Below are 6,000 nucleotides of genomic sequence, written 5' to 3'. Positions count from 1 at the left end.
AGCTGTTTGGACGAGCTGCTCCACACAACAACCAGCTGTTTGAGAGCTGCTCTACACAACAACCAGCTGTTTGAGAGCTGCTCCACACAACAACCAGCTGTTTGAGAGCTGCTCCACACAACAACCAGCTGTTTGAGAGCTGCTCCACACAACAACCAGCTGTTTGAGAGCTGCTCCACACAACAACCAGCTGTTTGAGAGCTGCTCCACACAACAACCAGCTGTTTGAGAGCTGCTCCACACAACAACCAGCTGTTTGAGAGCTGCTCCACACAACAACCAGCTGTTTGGACGAGCTGCTCCACACAACAACCAGCTGTTTGGACGAGCTGCTCCACACAACAACCAGCTGTTTGGACGAGCTGCCCCACACAACAACCAGCTGTTTGGACGAGCTGCTCCACACAACAACCAGCTGTTTGTTTGGACGAGCTGCTCCACACAACAACCAGATGTTTGGACGAGCTGCTCCACACAACAACCAGATGTTTGGACGAGCTGCTCCACACAACAACCAGCTGTTTGAGAGCTGCTCCACACAACAACCAGCTGTTTGAGAGCTGCGTGCTCATTCAGTCGGACAGATTATCTGTGTGCAGCTCGTGTGATAAATAATCGACGAACGAACGGATTCGGGATTCCATCTGTTTTTAAGTTATATAGCCTAGATAAAAAATAAACAATTCCACTGACCCAACTGGACCACTGACGGGGCTGATGGACTGGCCCGCAGCCCAGTATGTCGAGCCTGACACACACAGACAGAGGAATTCCCTTACCGTTGTTGCCTCTTCCGAAAGTTGGTTTATTTTTGGTCAATTGCACTGTTTGAATAAGCAGTAATATAATTTTTACAAAATTCTCGGTTAGCGTCGCCAATGGATGGCTCCGTCCGAACTACAATCCGGACGCTGTATTTTAAGGTTTATAAATGTCAGTAATCATTGCTTGTGAAGAGGTTTTTGAAACAATAGTGAACTCCCATCATATCAGCGAGAAATAATCTTTCAAAACCAACACTCCACCGGTAAATCAGATGCTATGTTTAATAGGCGCTAAAGGTAGTTAGCATCTATGACTAGACTAGACTAGGCCCCATGGATAAACACTATCTACTGTTATTTTGGCACTAAAGGTAGTTAGCATCTATGACTAGACTAGACTAGGCCCCATGGATAGACACTAACTACTGTTATATAGGCACTAAAGGTAGTTAGCATCTATGACTAGACTAGACTAGGCCCCATGGATAAACACTAACTACTGCCTGTTGATGAAAGTATCTTCTGACTGGGGGAGTGTTGTTCAGAGCCTTGATGCTCTACTCATTAACATACATCCACTTGGGGTTCTGTTTTGGAAACATAAGGAACGGGGCTTTCATTTCAGCGAGAAAATAATATTTTTAAAAAATGTTACAGCGCTTGTTTTTATGGAAGACATAGGCTGCCACCTGTGCTGATTAGCTATTTATATATATTATTAGTATTATGTTATTGTGTTAGTGTTCCGACATGTTAGGATCTCTACCAGTAAATACTAAGGCTAGAATGTTTAAAACACACATTTTGTTTCATTAACTTTTGTTTATTCAGGGAAGTGACCAATTGAGACCAGTGTCTCATTTAGAATGGTGCCCCGAGGACAAAAAAAACTCCCATCAATACAACAACAACAACAACAAAAAGATAACTACAAGACAGCTATAAATACATTCCATCAGGTTATTACAACAAGTTATAATAATCAATTGAAACAATTGCACACCAGTGATTTCATTTAACGTTTTAAACTGCCCTATCGGCACCAGGGAATCCAGGTGGAATTTGTTTTGTAAGATATTCCATAACTGTGGTGCCTTAAAACTGAAGGCAGATTTACCAAACTTTGTGGAGACAAGCGGGACTTCAAGAGTTAACCAACCCTGAGAACGGGTTTGGTATCTCCATATTGTTATATTTCAACAAGGAAGTGAGGTATGTTGGAAGCTTGTGGAGCAGAGCTTTGTAAACAAGAATGGAGTAATGAAGAGATCTACGGGACTTTAGTGAGGTCCAACCGACCTTCTGATACAGGATGCAGTGATGAGTATTAAAACTGTCACCTGTAATAAAGTGAAGGGCACTAAGGTAGACGGCATCCACAGGTTTAAGAGTAGTATCTGCTGCATTCTGGTAAATGGTGCCACCATAGTCAAGAATGGCAGGAAAGTTGTCATCTGCTTCCTGCTCTTCGTGGAGAGGCCAAGATGTATTTCTAAAATGAAGAAGTCTACTTTACATTGGAGCTTTTTAACGAGCTTCATCAGTATGTTTTCTAGACTTTAGCTCTTTATCAATCCAAACGTCCAGATACTTCTAGAACCTGCTCGATGAGAGAAACCATCCATTGAGTGAATATGTAGCCCATCTGAGACATGTTAACTATCACTGTTGTGGTTGTCTCACCTAGCTACCTTAAGATGGATGCACTAACTGCAAGTTGCTCTGGATAGTGACCATACTATTCCCTTAAAGCCACACAGTGTAAAATACATGGGTCATGTAAACAATAGAGCACATGCATCACATGCAAAGAGCACTTGACTGTAAGTCTCTCTGGATAAGAGGGTCTGCTAAATGACTAAAATATACGTGGAGATTTCATTCAGGTCTCCCTGTTTAACCACTCTGTTTGTCTTTGGCAGAAGACAGACCCGACTCAGAGGAACCGGAGACGTCTGAACCAGCGAGACGACACCACTGTTCCCAGTGTGGAAAGAGTTTTAACCATTTAGGGAATCTTAAAAACCATAAGAGAACACATGCAGAGAAGAAGTCTTACAACTGCTCTCAGTGTGGAATGAGTTTTACCCGGTTAGGGAACCTAAAATCGCATGAGAAAATACACACAGGAGATAAGCCTTACCAATGCTTCCAGTGTGGAAAGAGATTTATCGAGCCAGCACAACTGAAAGTTCATTGGAGAAAACACACAGGGGAAAAACCATTCCAATGCTCTCAGTGTGGAAATACATTTTCCCGATCAGGGGACCTGAAATCACATGAGAGAATACACACAGGGGAAAAGCCTTACCACTGTTCCCATTGTGAAAAGAGTTTCAGTTGGTCAGGGCAACTGAAAGAGCATAAGAGAATACACACAGGAGAAAAGCCATTCCAATGCTCGCAGTGTGGAAAGAGTTTTACCCGGATAGGGAACCTGAGGACACATGAGAGAATACACACAGGAGAGAAGCCGTTCCAATGCTCTCAGTGTGGAAAGAGTTTTACCCAATTAAGGAGCCTGAAAAGTCACGAGAGGACACACACAGGGGAGAAGCCTTTCCAATGATCTCAGTGTGGAAATGGTTTTACCCGGCTAGGGTACCTGAAAACACATGAGGTGATACGCAAAGAAGGGTAGCCTCACCTCTGCTCCCAGAGTTTTACCCAATTAAGAGTCCTGAAAGTGCATGAGAGAATACATACTCTTCATGTCACTACTCATTTTGGAAAAACATGTTCTGGCTTATGGTTTTGACTGAGAATTTGTGTTTTTGTCATGAAATCTAATTGTATATATTAAATCATACTCACAAACAGGTTGACATTTGTTTTTTATATTTGAGATTCTTCAATGTAGCCACCCTTTGCCTTGATGACAGTTTTGCACACTCTTGGCATTCTCTCAACCAGCTTCATGAGGTAGTCTCCTGGAATGCATTTTAATTAACAGGTGTGCCTTGTTAAGTTCATTTGTGGAATTTCTTTCCTTCTTAATGCATTTGAGCCAATCAGTTGTGTTGTGACAAGGTAGGGCTGGTATACAGAAGATAGCCCTATTTGGTAAAAGACCAAGTTCATATTATGACAAGAACATCTCAAATAAGCAAAGTGAAACGACAGTCCATCATTACTTTAAGACATGAAGGGCAGCCAATCCGGAAAATTTCAAGAACTTTGAAAGTTTCTTCAAGTGCAGTCGCAAAAACCATCAGGCGCTATGATGAAACTGGCTCTCATGAGGACCTCGACAGGAAAGGAAGACCCATACTTACCTCTGCTGCAAGGATAGATTCATTACATTTAGCTGCACTTCAGATTGCAGTCCAAATAAATGTTTCACAGAGTTACCCAAGTATGTGTCACAGCATCATCGGACTGAGCTTGTTGTCATTGCAGGCAATCTCAATGCTGTGCGTTACAGGGAAGACATCCTCCTCTCTCATGTGGTACCCTTCCTGCAGGCTCATCCTGCCATGACCCTCCAGCATGACAATGCCACCAGCCATATACTGCATGTTCTGTGCGTGATTTCCTGCAAGACAGGAATATCAGTGTTCTGCCATGGCCAGTGAAGAGCCCAGATCTCAATCCCATTGAGCACGTCTGGGACCTGTTGGATCGAAGGGTGAGGGCTAGGGCCATTCCCCCCAGAAATGTCTGGGAACTTGCAGGTTTCTTGGTGGAAGAGTGGGGTAACATCTCACAGCAAGAACTGGTAAATCTGGTGCAGTCCATGAGGAGGAGATGCACTGCAGTACTTAATGCAGCTGGTGGCCACACCAGATACTGACTTTTACTTTTGATTTTGACCCCCCCTTTGTTCAGGGACACATTATTCAATTTCTGTTTGTCACATGTCTGTGGAATTTGTTCAGTTTATGTCTCAGTTGTTGAATCTTGTTATCTTCATACAAATATTTACACATGTTAAGTTTGCTGAAAATAAATGCAGTTGACAGTGAGAGGACGTTTCTTTTTTTGCTGAGTTTATTTTTCAATGTAGAAAATAGTAAAAATAAATAGAATCCCTTGAATGAGTACAGTGGGGGGGGAAAGTATTTGATCCCCTGCTGATTTTGTACGTTTGCCCACTGATAAAGAAAGGCTCAGTCTATAATTTTAATGGTAGGTTTATTTGAACAGTGAGAGACAGAATAACAACAAAAATATCCAGAATAACGCATGTCAAAAATGTTATGAATTGATTTGCATTTTAATGAGGGAAATAAGTATTTGACCCCCTCTCAATCAGAAAGATTTCTGGCTCCCAGGTGTCTTTTATACAGGTAACGAGCTGAGATTAGGAGCACACTCTTAAAGGGAGTGCTCCTAACCGCAGCTTGTTACCTGTAAAAAAGACACCTGTCCACAGAAGCAATCAATCAATCCGATTCCAAACTCTCCACCATGGCCAAGACCAAAGAGCTCTCCAAGGATGTCAGGGACAAGATTGTAGACCTACACACGGCTGGAATGCGCTACAAGACCATCGCCAAGCAGCTTGGTGAGAAGGTGACAACAGTTGGTGCGATTATTCGCAAATGGAAGAAACACAAAAGAACCGTTAATATCCCTCGGCCTGGGGCTCCATGCAAGATCTCACCTCGTGGGGTTGCAATGATCATGAGAACGGTGAGGAATCAGCCCAGAACTACACGGGAGGATCTTGTCAATGATCTCAAGGCAGCTGGGACCATAGTCACCAAGAAAACAATTGGTAACACACTACGCTCGCAAGGTCCCCCTGCTCAAGAATACATATACATGCCCGTCTGAAGTTTGCCAATGAACATCTGTATGATTCAGAGGACAACTGGTGAAAGTGTTGTGTTCAGATGAGACCAAAAGGGAGCACTTTGGCATCAACTCAACTCGCCATGTTTGGAGGAGGAGGAATGCTGCCTATGACCCCAAGAACACCATCTCCACCGTCAAACATGGAGGTGGAAACATTATGCTTTGGGGGTGTTTTTCTGCTAAGGGGACAGGACAACTTCACTGCATCAAAGGGACGATGGATGGGGCCATGTACCGTCAAATCTTGGGTGAGAACATCCTTCCCTCAGCCAAGGCATTGAAAATGTGTCGTGGATGGGTATTCCAGCATGTCAATGACCTAAAACAAACGGCCAAGGCAACAAAGGAGTGGCTCAAGAAGAAGCACATTAAGGTCCTGGAGTGGCCTAGTCTCCAGACCTTAATCCCATAGAAAATCTGTGGAGGGAGCTGAAGG

The sequence above is a fragment of the Salmo salar genome, chromosome ssa02 (assembly GCF_905237065.1).
Source record: "Salmo salar chromosome ssa02, Ssal_v3.1, whole genome shotgun sequence".
NCBI classification, from domain to species: domain Eukaryota; kingdom Metazoa; phylum Chordata; class Actinopteri; order Salmoniformes; family Salmonidae; genus Salmo; species Salmo salar.
The sequence above is the reverse complement of the archived record's forward strand: the minus strand, read 5'-3'. Positions refer to the sequence as shown.